The 22,159-nt window shown below is 31.5% G+C and overlaps 2 long non-coding RNA genes across 2 annotated transcripts; both read right to left on the reverse strand.

The window, feature by feature from the left end:
• Nucleotides 1–1,556: 1,556 nt before the first annotated feature.
• LOC109618160 (uncharacterized) lies at nucleotides 1,557–19,298 on the reverse strand. Its single transcript, XR_010712892.1, has 9 exons — nucleotides 15,151–19,298; nucleotides 11,925–11,989; nucleotides 10,599–10,736; nucleotides 6,452–7,296; nucleotides 4,601–6,331; nucleotides 4,422–4,486; nucleotides 3,536–3,679; nucleotides 1,997–2,062; nucleotides 1,557–1,867 (listed from the first exon to the last, which is right to left on the reverse strand). It is a non-coding gene; the product is annotated as an uncharacterized lncRNA (long non-coding RNA).
• A 1,081-nt stretch (nucleotides 19,299–20,379) lies between these two features.
• On the reverse strand, nucleotides 20,380–21,622 carry LOC117682015 (uncharacterized). Its single transcript, XR_004596557.2, has 3 exons — nucleotides 21,477–21,622; nucleotides 21,295–21,388; nucleotides 20,380–20,542 (listed from the first exon to the last, which is right to left on the reverse strand). It is a non-coding gene; the product is annotated as an uncharacterized lncRNA (long non-coding RNA).
• Nucleotides 21,623–22,159: the final 537 nt, after the last annotated feature.

Below are 22,159 nucleotides of genomic sequence, written 5' to 3' on the forward strand. Positions count from 1 at the left end.
GGCTTCCTCTGAATGATCTCCTTAATTACAAAAAATATATGTAAAACGAAAACACTCATTGACAATCCCCAGATTGTCTCTCAAGGTTTAAAGAAAAAAAAATTCTGATCATATTGTAATTCAATGTACATATTTTGGCATATTTCATTGAGATTGTCTGCTTTTAAATTGATTATTTTTTTCTGAAAACGATAAAATGAATGTGTTCCTTGTTCTAGAGTTGTAAATTTTAAAATATTGCTATACCTTTGCAATGGTTTCCCTACTTGTAAAATTTGATCAAACGTCGTGATGTACTGTCTGTAAGGGTCCTGAAATCCATTTTAAAAGATATTTTTATTTATAGGTTTTACTACACCAGCAAGTTATTTGTTTAACTCTTTTAAGCATTCAATTAAATAAAAACATAACATAATGCAAAAAAAACCCCACCACATAAGATAAACGTACCTTGTAGTGTAAATACTTCGGTATACAAGCGATAGAATGTGAAAGCTAACCCATGAAAAGACTTCAGGTACTTGTTTTACATAGCAGTTTGTTGAAAAATAGTAGTGAAACTGATAATTTTATATCTAATATATCTATTTAAAGCATTGAAGAAATTTTGAAAATGGCTAAAATGGATCAACTATAAAGTTGTTTAGTGGTTATATACTATTTACGTCTTTTTTTGTAAATATGATAGTTGTTATTTTAAGATTCTTTTAATATCTGAAACAAAAAATGGTTTTTATTAAATATGTACATGTACTCAAATGTATGGATATTTGATATAAAAGTTGTTTCAAGTCGGGCTTATTGCGTAAGCAATGGTAGGACTATAGCTACAACCTTAAGTTGAAGGTCACATATTGAACAACAGCTGAAATAGTTACTCGCGAAAAAGGTATTTCCAGCTTAACAGAGAATGTAGAATATATAGCACGTTCGTCAGATGAAGTTTACATCTGATCTATATCTTTATAGCACATAGTAATTTTCTTTTTGGTTACTCAGTACTACCATTATCAGCCTGGCGTATTTGAAAATCGTATAGACTCACTTTAAGTGAGCCAATTGATTAGCGGATTTAAATCCCGATTAAAAATACATGTTTAAAGAACTTTTTGATTTATTTGCTAGATTAAATGTGTCAATAAAATTGTCAGTGATAAACTAGAATGTGGTATGATACAATCGACAACTTGCGACAAATATCACAATTCGAACTCGAACTTACAATCTGCAAAATGTACATATTCTTCACTGTAGTACATGAGAAATTATCTCATATAAAACAACGTCTGTAAAAACGAGTCTTTATTGTCACCATGTATTTTTATCCGCCATACATACACCAGAACAGAAAAAATTCGTGTTTTTCCCAATGATAGTTACAATTTTTCAAAAGTTCATTATTTCAATTGACACCCCGTTGTTTTAACATGGGTAGCTCAGGATACAATGAATATTGTTTAATTCTTTGTTAAACAATTTAATACAAAAATACAAACGCATTTATTCACATTTTGCATTTATTCGATTTTTGAAATTCAAATGTAATGTAAAGCAGGTAATAATGTTTTTAACAAATCATAAGCAAATAATATAATCTGAAAGTTTCACACCAATTATTTCATTCTGTTAACGTCCTTTCAGTTTGCAGTAATATCTGCATAAACGTCATCACGAGTTGTCCGTCTACCATTAGATTTAGGGGATCGCCAGCAAAGACATACTTCTCGAATAATTACCAATATTAACATGACACAAAATAAAGATCCAACTGAAATAACTAAGATCGTACCAGATATTTTTACATTTTCAGGTGTTGGCTTTGAGTATTTCGTTTTATCTTCGTTTTTATGTTCATATCTAGTTGTTTCTGTACAGTATAAACAAGAGGAAATTATAACAAAAACCATAATATTTACCATATTTCTCAATACATAGTTTTCAATTTGTAAACCCGACAATACTATTATAGTATTTTGTTGTTTATGTTAATCTATACCTGGTATCTGACTTCTGTCCGTTGTTTCATCCTTGGTTTCATAAGAATAGGAAGAGCTTGTTGTGTCTGTAATATAGGAATAAATAAATTCATACGGAACTTTTCATAGCATTATTGACTGTTGCATAATAAAATGAACTGTTTGATATGTTAATCTGAAATGTTCAGAATGTAGAATTTCATTCTATATTACGACAGGTATAGATAATCTCTTCAGTAGCCGATATTCCAAAAGAGCATGGCATCGAATTGAGAGAAAACGTTTTTAATTTTATTTTTCCATTTTCATTTTCACATTGCTCTAGTAACACATTTTCGATTGTAAATCTTATACAATAGCATACATGCAAAATGTAGCTCGTGCCTTGTTTATATAAGAAGAATTTAAACTTTATACGAAACCTATTAATTTGATGAGATATTGGCGCTTTTGATTGGTCGAAATATTTCTTTGGTCCCTGTATCAATCATTTTTTTTTCTGGATCTACTTTTCTCAACTGTTCTGATTTAAAACTATTTATAGAACATAAATGTCCAATATAAACATTCAACGAACAGAATGGCAAAGTTCAGAATCATACAATAAAACCCAATTGAATTAAGATAAAAATTACAACACTAAATCATTCTATTCTATTGAAAGCTGCATGTAACATTTAGCAAGGATAACCGCTTTCTTTATTGGAACTAACTCCCAGTGGAGTGAAGTGTAAGAGATGTTTGTCAATAGTTATGTACACACATGTATTCATTTTATGAAATAACTGGCGAAATTACCGATTCTTCCGTTGATATTGTTCGTGATTTGTTTGAGTTTCAAAGAGATGAAATCCCAGCACGTTACCTGATTACGTCAAACAACAAAGCACTGTTCTTCTTATTACTTTGGTTGAGATGTTACGCTACATATCATATGCTATCATCTTTATTTAACATTAGCGTAACAACAGTGAAAGAGAGACTATCATATCGTATCGTGCCTTGAAATGGCCGGGTGGCAATAAATAAAAAAATTACAAGTTGTCATGTTTTAAATTTTGTATTTACTACCACCCGGTTAATTTAAAAATTACAAGACACTATACAATTTTAGTGAGAAGTGCGCTTCATACTGACAGATCGTTGTCGCTATTTAGTAAATGTTCATCCAACCGGAAACGCCTAATACCAATTAAAGGAACACTTTACAATTATGTGTACATTTTTGTTACAATAAAATGATACTGATAAAGTCAAAAGATCATTATTGTTTAGCATAGAGTAAGTCGTTGTACATGTAAAATCTGTAAAACTAAATAGGAAACTCGATATCTTAGGTAAATATTCTTTTATTATATTTTTGAATAGGAGGAAGGGGCATTATAACACTTTTAAAAACTGTGATGATATTTAAATATCTTCGATATCTTGTTAAGCAGATATAAATTTCATAAACAAGGAAAAGGTTTATATCTTATCATATTTTTAAGGTAAAGTTTCAATATTTAAGACGAAAATCATTCATATGTTAATTTTTACATGAACTAGTAGTTACTAACCTGCTACACGTAAAGGAGTAGTAGAAACACAACCATAGATATGATGACATGGTGAACATTTGCATTTGTGGACACACATGTGGCCATAGTATGACGTAGGACATATATTTGTGCAGTTCTCACCAAAATAACCAACTGGACACTCTAAACATTGAAGCAGGATATTATCATTCATTTTAAAATAAATTATGTAAAGCCTTAAAGTGCATGTATCATTCAAATAATTGAAAAATGAACGGCATTGCAATGGTTAAAAGGCGTTGAAACATAGATAAAGGCATTATAGCGCCTTTCGAAAGACAATATTGCCCCTACATTAATATGTAAAAAAAACTAAGCTTATTTTGGATTTATTTTCAATAGAATGATTTCCAATATAAAGTGCAATTACTTGTAAGCCTGAAAATTATAATATTTATACATAAAAAGCAGTTAGGGAAACTTGAAATTTCTTTTTTAGCACTCTGATATTGATATCGATGGAGCCGTAGTTGTGATGGAATCAGTTATATAAATTTGACAACTATCAACTCAATGGTATAATTTCCTGTCAGCTTTTCCTCATGATATTAATCATTGCATAACGAAAGGTATTAACACAAAACTTTTGAACAGTTTAAACTAACAGCATGTATAAAGAAAACGAAGATACTGTTATAAAAAAAATTCAGTTTGATATGTCTGTGTGTAAACTTTATTTATCCACAATCCATAAGAGTATCTTAGCATCTCATAAAAAATCAGAACTTTACCGAGTCATATCATGAAGTAGATTATCATGTTTCATTTCATTAGTCTATTGGGGGCAACTCAGCTTCACGATAATAAACGTTTACAAACTTCCTGATCTACTACCTGTAACTTCAGAACAGAAAATGTACAATACCTTTGCAATCGCCACCGTCTCTGTAATTATTTGTCAGACATCGTGAAATGTTGTCTGCAAGAGCCCTGAAATCCATTCCCAATGATATTATTGTCTGACTTATATATTATTCTTCTAAAAACACAAACCTACATTTATTAAAATGATTTATAATAAATCCAAACATAAATGAAACATACCTTTTGTTGAAGTAATAAAAGTAACATGTCAAAAGCAATGGAATTGCAGTCGTAAATTGAAAAAGAGATGTTGAGTTCATATTTCCTTTAAAGTGGATTGATACATATGCAGAGTGATTGTGTTATGGTTCGATAAATAGGAAAATGGTTATAATTTATAATTATAAATTGCATTGAGGAAATTAAATGGATAATTGAATTCAATATGTAAAATGGTTTTTCGATGTTTACGAAGTCTTTCGAGGAGATTGTTATTGGTGTGTGAAACTTGAAGTTTGCCATCTATGTATTTTACTCAGAACTGATCATTTTAGAAAAGATTTTGAATGGGATATTCTATATTTTAAATTTGAGATTCAATTCTATATCGGTAAAATGAGTCATATTTTCAAATCCAATTTGTTCTGTGTACAGTTGTACACTATCTAGAAACTGATAAATCGGCCATATTGAAATGTTATACAACAAACATGCTATCTTCAATCTTTTTCTCGGAATGGTACGTATAAAAGAATTGTTTCAAATCGGGAAAATCCTCGAGCGATAGCTAATTGTAAAAATTTAAACCGGACATGGAATACGGATTTTAAGGAAATGTATGGGAAATGTATGATATTTGTCCAGTTTAATCCAATATTTATTTTATGTCCGCATTTGAGAGCATCAAATTTAATCTGCTTATTAAAATTCAAAAAATTATGATAAAGCTGTAGTCACTTTCTTTTGGTACTGATGTTAGTTTTATCTATTTAAAGTCAAAATTCACAATACATGCATACATAATTCAAAATAGCAATCATAATCAACGTTTAATTTCCTTGATTTCCTTGCTAGCAAACATATATCAATTAATTCATCATAAAACACAAAGCAATTTAGTACAGTCAACAACTAATGTCACGAACCATCGCACTTACCACTAACTCATTCTCATTCATTCACTTTTACTCAATTTAGGCTTTACAGCTCAGCAGAATTAATCTTTAAACAAAACATATATCATATAAATATGCAAGTGGAACAGGAGAAAAGACAATATACTTAAAACATTTCTGTTACATCATGTTTTGTTAAGCCCCGTCCAATAAATATCTTATTCTCTTCCACCCCGTCCAATAAGTCACCTTTAGCTGTCCAATAAGTTTCAACTTATGGGACGGCTACATGTATATTTAAAGAACAAAGAAATAATGGCACAAGGTTTGCGTGAAAAGGTTTAATTCAATCCTCAAAAGTTATGAGAAACACAGAAATTCACCATGAGCGTAAGCAAAGTAAATTTACCAGTATTTCGAATTGAATTTTACATTAATGATAACATGTGCGTCTTTTTCAACGCATACTGATACTTCTGGACATTTACATGTATGCGACACTGAGGGTTGATCGGAATCTCTGTGTTTTTGGTTGTCTTCCTAATTTTTGTCCTTGTACAATGTCGCTCACGCGCTTGGTCCTTAGATGTTTGTTTATAATTTCTCAATGACACTGATCTGTGATCAGTTTTCTCAGCGATTAATTGTTCATCCACACCTGCCAAATACAGCCGAGTAGCGGCCGTAGCACGCAAGGAATGGTTAGAGAAAAATCCTTCAAATATCGCCATCTTGCACAACTTGGCGACGGTTGTTGAAGCGGATGGACACTGACTAGGGTGTCGTCATACCATTTGTTTGGACTGAAAAATTTGCTCGGAAATAAAAGGCCGATGACGACTTTCCGTTATTGGGTCTGCAAAAAGAAATGGTTGAAGCTATGTTATTATGTGTTGTTTAATTATATTAGGGTTTACAAGGAAACACTGTTTGCGTTATTTTAAATGTATAGAATAGTGAATTAATTCAAGATTACCCGAGGCTGATATACTTTTCGTACATGGATACAATATATCTCTCAGGGTGTGTCGGGTTTTCATAAGCACTAACAATTTTGAAGCCGTTTTTCGACTTTTCAATCCTCCATTTACACATTTGGAAATGTCTTCTCTGAACTGCAGGTATCGCCTTCCGTCTACACGAGAAGTTTTCAAGATCAATTGAGAATGTTCTCCAATGCGCAGATTTCTATGTTCTTGGCCAGCTCGCAAAGCAAAGTTTAGTCCAACCAAATAAACAAATCGTATCAAGAAGTTGCTGTGCGTTAGCGCTACCAAGAATATTCCTTTCCAAAAGTATGTTTTCTTGTTCTTCTGTGATAATGAGGGCCTGTTTTTGTTGATCCCTAAACCAAGTTTGGATAGCTCTTTCGTTTTTGAGTCTAGAACAATACGAAAATCGGAAAAAATCGGCGTCATTAAGAAGGGAATGAATTTGCCATTTGTGCGTTAATGGTGTTGTATTGAAACAATTATTTCATAAAGCGTATTTGGTTTGTAATTTGTACCTTTCAATGTTTTCAACTCAGTTACAGATGAAGACAGTCGGTCATTAAGTTCTTTGTCATTTCCAAGACCGGTTTTTGTATTCTTCTTTCAGCTTATCATGACGCAAAGCCGCATAGCCTATTTAGCTTTATTTCTTGTGTTGCACTTTCCTTGAGATTCTTTAATTCCACATCTGACAAAGGGGCCAAAAATCTAGGTGTTTTCTGCTCACCTGACTCGGCTGTATTTATCTCAGCATCTTGTGAAGCTTTCACGAGCATTTCGTCGGAGTCGTCAAAACCTGATATATCCGAGGAGTATTCTCTGGACTTCACTGTCAAAAAATTTAAATCAAAATGATTTCGTCCAGTATATCGTTAGAATCACTCAAGTTTTGTTCACAAAATGAACTCTGTGTTACGAACTCGTAGTCCGACATGCTAACTATCTGACTGGTCACTAAATGAATGGTTCGAATTTTTACTCACAAACTGTGCATGCTCAGGGACTAGTATTTATCTAAATGCAACACTCTAAGGCCAAGCAAGTGGATCTATATGTTTTCTATTTATAACAAAAGAAATTCCATTTCAACGTACATTTTGCACGATAAACAAAAAAAAAACAGCACACAGTAGGCGAACATATTGGACAGTGCCAGGTAAGGTCAGTGAGGCGTAACATTTGAACGGATTCAAATATTAGCCTCAAACTGCCAATTATGTTAGAAATAAGACAATCCTCGGTGTTTCGCGCCTCGGACTGTCTAATATCTAACATAATAGACAGTTTTTGGCTTATAACCAATACTTAAATTAAAAGATATGTAACAAAATGTACATATGATTCACCGTAGTATTTCACAACCCCTCTGATGACTTCTTATAAATTCTTCAACAAAACTCAAATGAAACTCTGGACAACGAGATTAAAATTTCAGTCAATTTGCTTATCTCAGTTTCATTTTATTCTTTCATGAATATTCATGTGATTTTAACATAACGCTTTCAATGAATTTATCAACTTTGGACCACAAATACTTGAAGCAGCAATTGTTTAATATTAGATAAAGCATCATAAAACATATTTATTAAATGCATTATAAAAACTACAGCAACTCATTACGTTGCATTAATAAACTGACAAACATACTTACATATGCATGTTAATACAATATTTTGCCTTTAATCATAAAATAATATACAAACTCCATCAAATCCAAGTGCAACGGAATTTTTTTTTTTTAAGGTTTTTTTTTTTTTTAAACAACACATAACTGCACTTCATCTGGTTCTCCGATAAAACACAGTGTGGTTTGATAAAATCAACAACTGCTTTTAAAGTAAACCGAAACTAACAAATTGTTACAGCAAAATGCACATTTGCAATGTTAAGCATTTAAAGGGGCATGGTCACGATTTTGGACAAAAATTATTTTTCCGATTTTAATATTTACAATGCTCCAGAAAGGCATTTTTGATAGGCAACCGAAATTTGAGTGTTATTTGTTGAATTATAATTATCACTTACAGAGCTTGAAATTCTTCGTAAAAACAAAGTGTTTGTTTACATTTTGAACGTTGAAGTAAAAATTTCAGTTTTAAACCTTAAACAAATGTGTTAAACGCTAGAAACTGTTTATATATGCTTAAAATAAATGAAAAGATAGAGAAATAAGCTAGGAAAATATTTTTTACTGGTACAAAATCAGGGCACGAGCCTTGTTTCCATGACAAAGAATTGTGAGCTCTGTATCTTGCTTATAACTCTACGAATGACTGTCAAATTTTATTTGATCATTAGAAATGCATTTCTAAAGCATTGTAAATAATAAAAACATGTTTACTTAAAAACATAATATCAGTAGAAGAAATTTATTAACATAAATTATATGTAATTTCCTCTGTCAGCTGACTTGGTAGTCGGGGTGACCAGGATCCGCCATTTTCTTCAACAAGGTAAACACTGCCTTTCATTTATTTTCATTTAGAGTATATATTCAACACCTTCACATATATCCGTAGATGTACATGTGCACGTTTTATTGCTTACTTTTGTAAATTGTACGTATTCTTTTTTAGCACTAAATATATATGTTCTTTCTCGGGGTAAGTGTGACAACCTTTTACAGATTTTTAACAAAATTTGACGGATATCTTATATAAAATTCTCTTCGAAATGATGGTTTGCCGTTTTTCACTATTACTGTTGCCTAGATAATTTTATATTACTTATTTCATCATATACTGACGTTCACCGAAAACACATGGTGTGGAACGCTCGTACATCGCTAAGATTTGTCTACTAGTATATCATACTCCATCATTTGGATCCATAAAAGAGAATAGATATTAACAGCTCTGGTATAGCTTCAGCTTGGTGTCGATGCTATACTATGAATACCTCAAGATGTTGTTCATTTCTCTAAAAACACTCTTGGCCTTGCCCAATCTGCTGTGAATGTCCTCCTTTTTTGTCGCCCTCTGGTTTGAGATATGTGGTTCTCCGGCAAATACTAAGAATATTCTGGCTTGAGAAGATTATGAATAAAACCTACTGAACAGATGCCATCAAGAGGACGTTTTTATCATCAGTACAAACGCCGATGGATATGAAAAGGACATGTCTTACGAAAAGAACACACCCCTGTGTACCCCAAAGGGCAAGAATAAGAGAAAGAGGGGGCCGTCAGAAATATCATGAAGAAGAACAGTTGAAATTGAGATGTAAAGGCACTATTCTTGAGGATCATTAACCTGGCTGCCCAAGGATAGGCAAAAGTGGAGTAAATGTGTCGCTGTCCTTCACACCGCGGTGTGTAAAGGATGAGATAAGGAAAATGATGATGAAATTCGAAGTGAGGATGTAAAAATGTTCAGTATTTGAGAGATTATAAGTATTCATATGGAATATCTAAAGCAAAATTAATCATAAACTAATAGAAAATTAACAGCAAATTAATTTTAAATCACGGATTATGTTTTGTTGATGATAAAAATCAATTAAAAATTTGTAAGTACACGTTATTTCGATAAATAGTTTTGAATCGACTAGGAAGCTCCTGAACAACGATTTTTATTTCATTTTGTTTATATACATGTATTTCTATATTTCAGCAATATCTGCATAAACATCCTCAACAGTCCGTATGCCAGTAGGCAGAGGAGATCGGCCACATAAGCATAGTTCTCGAATAATTACAAATATTGAAATGAAGCATAATATAGATCCTAGGAAAATAACTTTGATTCTACCAGAAAAGTTTGATATATTTCCTGATGCTTGCTTTTTGTCTTCTATTTTATCTTGACTTTCGTGATCATCGTTAGTTGCATCTTTGTCAGTGAAAATATAAGAGGATATATAAACGATCATATATTTTATTTTGTTTACTTTATTCAGTAGACAACTTTATCTGACGATATACTTCCGAGAACACTAATAAAACAATTTACAAAGCATCAAATTCTTAAGTTATAACATATGTAGAGACTAACCTAGAGTATGATCAATTGGTAATTGCCACATGCTACTGCTTGCATTGTAATCAGTAGAATATAGACTTGATAAATAAAAGGTACAAATCTAGCCTCAGTCGTATGATATAATCTTTTACATGTACTGAGACTGCCTTACCTTCTGTAAGAGTAGAGGAACAGCCGTAGACGTCATGATGACAAGACAAACAGTCACATTTTTGGAAACATCGAATGCCATAATGTGGTGCAGGACATCCTACTGAGCAATTGTCACCGTAATAACCAGCAGGGCATTCTACATATTGTGTGTAAAGTTTATATGTATTGCAATATACTCTTTATAATCGTTTTCGTATGAATAGCTTAGATAGTGTAGGATTGTCAAACAAAATCATGATAACATCCATTAGTTAGGTAATAGTTGATAAAATGAAAGGTTTATACTTCACATAATTTAAAAATGAACAATAAACGTCTGCAGGAAAGAGCAAATAAATATTCCAAAACAATTATCTTTGGGAAACTACCATTCTTTGTTTACTACAAAACATGCACATAGAACCATTTTCAAGAATGAAGAAAATGATTTTATCTTTACAAATTAATCATCAATTGCGTTTTATGATATAGGTAATAAAATGATTCTATACATTCTAATTAAAATTAAATTTATGATATGTTTCAAATCAATCGCTATACAACGATATTATTATAACACGAAAATAAGCAATTTTAATACACACAATTTATCCAAATATCTTTATGTCTGACGTTTCGATAATGACTGCAATTACAAAATAGTAGTCAGAATAGTCAGCACTAATGGGGAAATAAAAACAAAATTTTATCAAATTATAAGAAAATGTAATATATATACATATACATTATAAAAACAGATGCATTTGTGTGATAAAATGAGTTTTCTCATCCACACACCCTCTTCAGATTGATTATATCCCATGGATTTGAAAGAACAAACAATTCTGAAATCATAATGTAACTGAATGTAATAGTCTAGCACGTTTTGTAAAGATGATTTGAAGTTGATTGTTATATATTTACAAATATGCTTCCTTACATGAACCTATAGGAAAGCGAAAACGTTCAATTCTGCGTGAACCTTTATTTTGACGTCACAATGATAACTGCACGCGCTTATCGCTTGACGGTTGCAATATTGTAAACGTAACAACACCTTTATATCAATGATTTTAAACACGTTTCCATTCTCAACCGTAAATATAAGTAATAAAGGCAATTGCAAAACGTTCATCGGGACATGAACTTGGTTTGTACCTGATCAAATCTTCTGAGAAGCCCTTGGGGCTTCACAGGATTTGAGTCAAGCGATCAACCAAGTTCATATCCCAGTGAAGTTTTTGAAATGCTGTTTATTTCTTGAATAGGTACAAAATAATATTCAAAGTTTGTACGCTCTCTGTTCTATTCCCGTAAATTTTAAAATATACATGAAATGATATACCTTTACAATCGTTCCCATGTCTGTAAAAATTGGCCGAACACTCGTAAGTGCTGTCTGCTAGAGCCCTGAAACCCATTATAAGAGATAAAGTTATTATTATTCGACTTAACACAACAACGTATTTCTAAAATACACGCACATATTCATGCAATTCAGATAAAAATTATGAAAAATCCCATAAATAGCCAAAGCAAACCCTTTAGTATAATTATTTAGATAGAGTACACAGGAATGAAAATACAAAGGTTAATCCATAACCATACTTTGAATACATGTTGTCTCTAGCAATGAGTCGATACATAGAATTATATTTAATTTGTCAATGTTGATTATTACATATCTATGTAAATAACATTAAGGAGATTTTATGAGCGTATGAATGGTTAGATCAACAAAATGTGACGTGGTTATGCAATGTTTACGACAGCGTTTGGGGAAACAATCATGTTTTTTCAAAATTTTTGATTTTTACAACTAAAATAAACCAAAAAATATTCTACGGATGAAAATAATTTTTTTATGAGATGAGCACAGGTAACCGCATTTTGTTAACATGAGAATTGTAATGCTCGATTCGAGTGTAATTCATGCTCTATAAGTTTTCACTATAAACATTTTTAACATATTTCATGTACATTTACATGTTATAAGGTATTAACGACAATTCTAATAAAGTAAGGCTTATTTCCCCACTAAAGTAAAAGTAATGCAGGCCCTTGAGAACTTAGATGCTATTCTGGATATACAACCAATGACTACTATGCAACTAAAAATAAGATAATAGACATCGTACTTTAGGAATTGGTACAACTGTCAATGATAATGCAGTGAAGCAGATACAATAAATGTTCTCGACATTGTTCAGTATCAATAACCAAAAGGAATATCGATTCCGTTCACATTAATATTTTACTCGATCATCTCTGAGATTGGATGATAATTAATAACTGATAAGTGATTTTTGATATAATGCATTATCATACATCACATATATTGTATGACACGAATCCTGTTTCCATGAAGTTATTTGACATAATTCCAAATTTAGTAAAAAGTAATTTTTATGGCTATTATTTTTTTTATTGGTTTTTGTTCCTAAAATGAACGTTTACCTTTTAATGTAAAAGAGAGTTTATATAGACCAACGTGTAAATGTAACAATTAAGCAATATACATGCATGCATAAAGTCATCAGTTTTAGTGATATAATTTTTATAGATTTATTTCTAAAAATGAACGTTTATTCTAAAGTATAATAGATAATTTAAGCATACAAAGGTGTTCGCGCATTAATACATGTAACCGGCAATTTTCCCCGCATTGTAGGGAACAATTTCTACAATTTCTATTTTTGGTCCGATGTAGAGAAAAGCAAATATTACATTGACCTCCTAGGCCACATGCAGATGAATATAACGTTTAATTTTTTTCTACATTGTTGGATATCAGCCAATCAGAGCGCTAATTAATCAATCATATTATACATTTGTAGCTTTTTTTACTGTATTACTCATATTCAGAGATAAAGCAAATATTGCCAATCAAAAGGATCATTTTTAAAGAGGAAATTAATCTACAGGCATTGTATAAAAGGTAAATTATCAAACTATTATCTAACCTGTGTGCTTTTTATTGATGCAAATTCAAATTATTGCGTCAAGTGAAGTGCATGTACTTAATGATATCACCTAATTGCATCCTACATGCACTTAGTGTAGCCGCCATGATATTTATAGTAAGGTTTTACATGTATCACCATTGAGGTTACTTTAAGAACTTTTTTTTTTATTTCAACAAAACTTTGCAGTAATTCAACAATTCAACAATTTAAGAATTGTGTCTTAATCACTAAGTATCAACATAAACAGTTCTACGGGGTATTTAGTCCAAAAAAAAATAAAGGAGATGAAAATACTGTATGTGACAAAATAAAAATAGAAACAAAAGATTGAACCAACATCGGCCTTAATGATTATAATTCATAGAACATTTAAAAAAGTAGTTAAAATACACCTCCATATGTATTTAATCTCGTATATGACTCTCACATTACATGACACGTATCATTAGAAGGGGGAGGTGAGCAGGGAGGGGTGACTTGCCATCCCCCTCCTTCCCACTTTTTCTCGCATTAAGGAGAATTCTTAATTTTACATTAAAAATTGAATTATGAGGTACTTTTCCCTCTCCCCCCCCCCTATAAAGTACATGTATATATAATAATAATGTAAATTGTAGTGAAATTAACGAAATTAACATGCTATAAATGAAGTCTTAGGAACTACGCTGCCCATTTCCAACCCATGCATTGCATATGTTTTCTTTTTTGCTTGCAAAGATGTAAAGATTTCGGATAAGTTTGCCTCCCCATTTTAAAAAAAAGATGATATAAATCTGGTTTAATTACTGACTCGGGTTTATTGGTACGATTTTCATTAACCCAATCTGAAACAATTTTTAAAATAGTTGTATTTATGTGCAGCATAATGGAATTCATACCATCATGAGTATTTTTGTACCTTATATATTGTTTTGTTATTTGTGCGGATTATCATCAAGTATAAGGTATTTGGTTTCGTTTTTAGTTTCCAGAATTTATTGAGCAAACTACATTAATTTGTTTACCTCTCGTCATTTAGTATTTTGAACAAGCATGCTTTAATTTATAAAGGAAAAATTGTTGATTGTACGGCCCAGTTGATTATTTGTTGTGACTGTTAACAGACAAACTTATTATTCTCTATTTATTCCTCAATTAATGTAAGTATATATATATGCAATCGCATTGAATACAAAGCGCAAGCGGGTTGAACTCTTTAACTTTTACCACCCCGCAGAGACCGCTGCCTGCATTCTGTTTACAAGATGCCGCATTGTGTTATAATTCTCGGACATTCATTTGTATGCCGTTTGGAGCATTTTATCGCGAGGAGTATTGATCATTGCGTATCTAATAACTTTAATTTAAGAACAGAGGAAGTTGCTGTTCGTTTTATGGGTAAAAAAGGAGCATCCCTTCAGTGGATTCGCGCGCTTGGCCAAGATTACGTCCCTCGACTACAGACCAGTGTTGTTTTGATACAAGGGGTATCAAATGACTTATGTAAAAAGAATAAATCTGTGAATTACATATTCAGGGAGCTGGTAGACTTCGTAATTACCCTGAGATATTGAAATCTGTTAAAAATGTTGTAGTGTTACAAACACAGTATAGGCTACATCCTACCTTTCGAGTACGTTACAAGGTGGATACAAGATGGTTCAATTCTAGGGTGGATGAATGAAACAAACGCATGTCCAGCTACCTTCTAAATGTAGATGACACATTTTTCTTTCGTCTGACTGTGTTTTGGTCTAAAGAGAGCCAGCAGCTGGTGTTTCTCCCAGATGGGATCCATTTGAATGACAAGGGGAACATAAAGTATTATAACAATTTGCGAGTCAGTATTGTGTCTTGCCCAAAATCCATAGACAATGTTGGGTAGTTTGGTTATTCAATGTACGTGGACTGAGACTTAAAGATCTAGAATAAATAATGTTGCTTGTTTACAAATGAATGAAATAATTAAATTTGTTAGGCTTTCTAAAATATTTTTATGTTTAAACCCTGAAACGGGTTCGGTCCCCTAAATGGTTGATTCAGGACTGTTAGTCCCCTGAATGGTACCGGTTGGGGCATGACTGTTAAAGTCCCCTAATGGTTGGGGCATGACAGTTTAAGTCCTAAATGGTTGGAGCAAGGCTATTAAAGTCCCCTAAATGGTTGTGACATAACTGTTACATTCCCCTAAATGGTTGGGGCATGACTGTTAAATCCCTTAAATGTTATGGGTTGAAGGTAAATTATGAATATTTAAACAATAAAATGCTTTCTTTGGTGATTCACTCGGGATATGAAGGTAGCGACATTGCATAAAAAAATACATAACCCGCGATATATTCATTTTATTGTTTATATTAACATCTTTCTTTTAGCTAATTGATAAATTGATTAAGAAAAGTAAGGAAAATTCACTTAATTACTGTCAATGTACGTAAGTACATTAGGTAAAAAAAACAGCCAAATCGCCTCCTCTGAGACTTTGAGTCTGACATCGTCATTATTATTTCGTGCAGTCCGTGATTTTTTCGAGGTCGCTGTAGGTTTGGACCAATCGATAAACAGGGCGTGTCTATATTTGTCCTGTCAGTTTCAGCAGATGTAGATTTCGACCAATCGATAAACGGGGCGTGTAGATTTCAGTCTGGCTGTTTCTATAGAGCTATGAATTAAATATACTGTGGTTTCATCAATATTCGTTGAATACCAATTTTCGTGGATTTTGTTGTTTAGTTGATCCACGAAATTAAATGTTCATTGAAGTGCAATTTTTATTAACATTTTGTATTGATAGGGTCATTGGCCACGAATTTACGTATCCTTGAAACTGTGATTTTCACTTTATCCACGAAAATTGATGCCCTTGAATATTAATGAAACCACAGTAGGTTTCCGTAAGAAATAGAGGGAATAATACTTTGTAGATGTAAATATACATGTATGAATGCAGCAAAAGAATTAATAACTGCATATTTTGTTTTTAAACAAATATTTTTCTTCGCCAATGCAGTATAAACCATTTACTGAGAACTATCGAGACACTATTGGACAATTTCTTAGATATAGGCGCTTTCATATCATCTAGACACTTTGTCATTAGGACCCTTGAAAAAAGAGAAATCAACAAGCCTTAGAAATGAAAGCCATAACAAATAACTCTGCTGGTTTACAGCAAAACAGCTTACCTCACTCAAAAAGGTTTTAAGCCGCCATCTCCTTCAAGGGGATGTACTATGTGCGGCCATTTCGTACATTTGAGGATCAAAAACTAATGTAAACATTTCTTGAACTGGCCTTTTTCTGTCAAAAACTTACCATAACTGTTGTCATAAGATGAAAAAGCAATAAATATTAGGTTTAACATTTTTGTTTTGTATGCAAATTACACATAGAAGAACTTAAAGGGTTTTTCTCAAGATGCATTTAAAGCTTTTAAGCACGGGCTTTTCATTCATTGAAGACGTGTGGAATTTTACCTTTATTACAGAGTATTACCAATATCATGAAAGCCTTTTAAAGAAGCATGGTCACGATTTCGGTCAAAAACTTATTTTTTAGTATTTACAATTCTTTAAGAATGCATTTTTAATGATCAACTGAAATTTGAGAGTCAGTCTTAGAGTTATTACCAAAATACAGGGCTCACGATTGTATGTCGTGTAAACAAGTTTTGTGTCCTGTTTTTGTTTAATAGGTTCATTATACCACTGAAAATCTCTTTTAATCTGATTTTTCGACATTCTTATTTATTTTATGCATAAATAAGCAGTTCATAACGTTTAACATATTCATTTAAGTTCTTAAACGGGAATTTTACTTAAAAATGTAAACAAAAGCATTGTTTACATTGCAAAATGTGTAAGGTCTGTAACTCGCTTATAACTCAACAAATGACCCTCACATTTTGATTGCCTGTTAAAAGTGCCTTTCTTAAGCATTGTAAACATTAAAATTGAAAAAATAATTGTTGACCAAAATCATGAAAAGCAACTTTTTATAAATTTTTTTTAAATACAATATTTTGTACAATTATCAGCATGGTGTATTTGAAACTGTTAAGAGATCGCCTAAAAAGAGACATTTAATCAGTTGATTTATATCCTTGTTTAATACATATACATATATAACGTTTTGATTTGATTTCTAACATAAATTTTGATAAAACAAAATATGGCTTAATGCAACCTGAGACAAATGTCTCTATGGTTAACTCTTACTTACCAGCTGCAAAGTGTACACATTCTCCACTACAGTACTAAGAGTCCCATGCCTTACTTCAAAACGTTGTTCCTTTTTTTCACTGCAGGACTTGAATCCCTTTGATATGTTCTTTTCTGGAGCTAGTATGACAACTTCCCACAAAGAACTATGTGGTGGATAAAGTGGGTTTTTTTGCTCCAAAATTCAAAGTTATGAATAGAGCCTTAGAACGTTTTCGATAGGTTAAGATTAACCTAGTTCATGTTTATGAAGAAAGGTTGTCTAATCGAAGTCATTGTAGAAATATGATATATTAATAATGAGCTAATTTCACAAAAGTACAAATTTTATCCAAAAATGAGTAATTTCTAATCAGTTCATTACAAAGTAAACATCGTGCGCATGCTTGCTTCAACACAATTTTTTGATATGATATGCAAAATAATATGAACAATAATATACGAAAATGGGTTTAAACGAAACACTGCGCTCTATACTTCCTCCTTTTGAATAAGAGGAAACACTTAAGAAAAATGTTTATGCTTTTGAGAAAATGCGGGAAATGGCCCATTTACGTGACGTCCTACAAAAATGAGGAATGGTCGATGTTGAAAAACTTTAAGATTTCTGTAACTTGCATAATCAGTTTTACGTTTATCAAGATATATTTTATGACATGATGATCTTTTTAGATTTTAAAAACCCGGGGGCAGAAATTAGACTTTATCGCATATAGTTCTTTTTCAACAAAGTTTAACGGAAACCTTGCACAAGAACTACCGTCGAGATGGAAGCTGTTCTTTGTTACTTTCACCTTGCTCGACTTATTAAAGCTTCAGTATCGGTCGTCAACAGGCGGTCGGTTATATGATATGAAAGTAACTGTGCGTTTCTGCGATTTATTATGCAGTAAACGGGACGGTTTAATGAAATGCTTTTTAGAAACTTTTCTCGGAGAGAACGTCTGTGGAGACTGATAATAAATATAGATCATGTAAAAAACTAATTTAAAAGTAAAATGTATATAGTTTTAACAAAGTCAGCTTATGATACAATGTATATATTTCTTTCTTGTCGAATAGTTCTATATAGAAATAGATACAAATTTATTTATTCATTTTGTTTTGAAATAATATTAAGCAGACATTAATGTGAATAATGTGCTTATTTCTTTATTCTGTTAGCCCTCTTTCTTTTGGCTTTTCAGCACTATCTGCATAAACGTCACCACGGGATTTTCGTCTGTGAACAGGCTGAGGGATATTACTAGAATGATTACTAAAAATAACATAACACCAACAAAAAAAACCAAGGTACTACCGGACATTTTCATATTTCCAAATGTTTGCTTTGAGCATTTCGCTTTATCTAAGCTTTTATATTAATAGTTAGTAGTTTCTGTAAAAAAAGATTGGTAACAAAAAATAATATTTACTATATTTGGTGTGAAAATTAGTTCTTTTTTTTTTAAAGCCACACGATACTTAGCGCAAATAAGTATTTTTGGTGTTTACGTTAATCTTTACCTGGTACATGTATTTTATTTGCGTCCGTTTTTTTTGTCTTTAGTGTCATAAGAATTGCTTGTTGTTTCTGTAATATATAAATAAATAAATTTTAACGAAACTTTTTATAGGATAAATGACTGTTGCATGATAAGATGAAATGTTGGATATGTTAATCTAAAATGCTAAGAATGTATAATTTCATTCTACATTAGGACAGATACAGCATGGTTATCTCACCAGTAGCCGATATTTTAAGTATATATGTTGATTTTACTGTGGATTAAAGTACAGATGAATATAATTTTAAAGATACTTTCACCTTTCAGTTTAGAATTTTCAAATTTCTTAATATCTATCCAAAACTACGCTTTAAACAATTTTTTTGGTAGGCAACAATTTTAAAATCCCCAGCGTGATTCGAACTCAAAACTTACAGATTTGTAGAGAAACCTCTAACTCGCTAAGCTACGCCGTTAGGCAATACTTTTGGGGAAGAAACTATTTATGAAATTGCCCTTGATTTTATTGTTTATTTAGATAAATAGTACGGCACAATATGGAGGTGTCTCATGCCACCTTAAAGGAGCATAACAACGAATTGAGAGAAAACGTTTTGAAATTTATATTCAAAATGTTACTTTTACATTGCTAATTCAATATATTTTTAATTGTAAATCCTATACAATAGTATACTTGTAAAATGTTTCCCGTGCCTTGTTTATATAACAATAAAGCATACACTTTATACAAAGATTTATAATTATATCTTATACATACATATTATTTTTACTAAAAGGCGTTTAATACCAATAAAAGGAATACTTTTTAATTCAATACTTTGATACGATAAAATGATAAGAATATGGTCAAGAGATCATTATAGTTTAACATGGAGTAAGTTGCTGTACAAATAAAATCTGTAAAACTGAATAAGAAGCTCGATATCTTAGGGAAATGTCCTTTCATTTTTTGTTGGATTGAAGAGGAAAGCGATTTAATTCTTTTAAAAGCTATATTAATTTTTATTGCCTAAACCTCTTCTTCAACATTTATTTCACAATCAAAGAAGAGGTTTTTTTTCTAACCATATTTTTTGGTTCAAATTTTAACATTTTGGGAGAAAATGATTGATTTGTTCTTTTTCACATGTACTAAGAGCTACTAACCTGCTACATATTTAAGGGTAGAAGAAACACAACCGTAGATATGATGGCATGGTGGGCATTTGCATTTCTGAGCACAGCGACGGCCATAGTATGATGAAGGACATATTTTTGTGCAGTTGTCACCAAAATAACCAGCTGGACACTCTAAACATTGAAACAGTATCTTTTCATTCGATTTGAAAAAAATATATAAAGCCTTAAAGTATCATTCAAGTATATAAAATACAAACGGCATTGGAACCGTTAAAATGTGTTGGAACACAAATCAAGGCTTTATAGCGCCTTTCCAAAAGACGATATATCGCCTACATTACTATTAAAAAAACTAAATCTATTTTGTATTTACTTTCAATAGAAAGAATGCCAATATAAAGTGCAATAACTTGTAAGCCTGAAAATTGTAGAATCAACATATAAAAAGCAGTTAAGTATACTTAAAATTTCTTTTTCAGCACATTCATATAGCTATCGATAGAGACGTACTTGTGATAACATGGAGCCAGTTATATAAATTTGACAACTATCAACTATACGGTGTACTTTCATGTCGCCTTTTCCTTGTAATATTAATCGTTACATAACGAAGGGTATTAACATAAAACTTCAAAACAGTTAAAACAAACAACAAACATAAAGAAAACGAGGATACTTTCATAAAAAAAACCATCAGATTTATTTGTCAGTGTGTATTTTTTTTTTCATTCACAAACAATATATTAATAATATCTTAGCATCTCAAAGATAAAAAAATCAGAACTTTAACGAGTCTTATCATAAAGTAGATAATCATGTTTCATTTAACTAAACTATTGATGGTGACTCAGCTTCACGGGGATAAAAGTTTACATTATGTCTCATATACTACATGTAAATTCTAAATAGAGAATGTACAAAACCTTTGCAATCGTTGCCGTCTTTGTAATGATTGGTCGGACATGGGGAAGTGCTGTATGCAAGAGCCCTGAAATCCATACCCAGTGAAATTATCATCTGAATTGAAACATTATTTCTTAAAAAGCAAAGATGATGAAATAATCAAAATAAATTATGATAAAATGCAAACATAAATAAAGCATACCTTTTGTTGCAGTAATTATTGTAAATTGTCAACAGCAATGGTATTGCAGTCGTAAATTGAAAAACAGATGTTGAGTACATATTTTAATTCAAAGTGTGTCGATAAATATGCAGTCTGATTGTGTTATATCTAGATAAATAGGGAAATGATTAACATTAATAATTAGAAATAGCGTTGAGGAAGTCAAATTGATCAATTCATACAAAAATGGAGAGTGGTTACACAATATTCACGAAGTCTTTCGAGGAAATGGTTAATGATATACATGTATCAAGACCTAAAGTTTGTCATCTTTTGTTATTTTGCTCAGAACTGGGTTTTTTTCGGGATAGATTTTGAATGGGGTACTTAAGATTCTAAATGTTTAATACATTTATGCATCGTTAAAATGAATCATATGTTTTAGTTCCAGTGTTATTCTGAGTACATTTGAACATTTTTTAAGTACTAGGTCCTCGACCCTATTGAAATGTTATCTTCAATATGTTTGTCGGAATAATTCGTGTAGACGAATGTTTTCTAATTGATAGAATTCACGAGCGATTCATAATTGAAAAAATTTTAAGCGGACGTGGAATAAGAATTTTAGGGAAATACATGGCGTGTTGTCCTGTTTAATCATATATTTCTTTTATTTTAGGAAACAATTCTAATCTGCTTATTGAAATAAAAGAGATTAAAAC

This window comes from Magallana gigas, chromosome 4 (assembly GCF_963853765.1).
Source record: "Magallana gigas chromosome 4, xbMagGiga1.1, whole genome shotgun sequence".
NCBI lineage: Eukaryota > Metazoa > Mollusca > Bivalvia > Ostreida > Ostreidae > Magallana > Magallana gigas.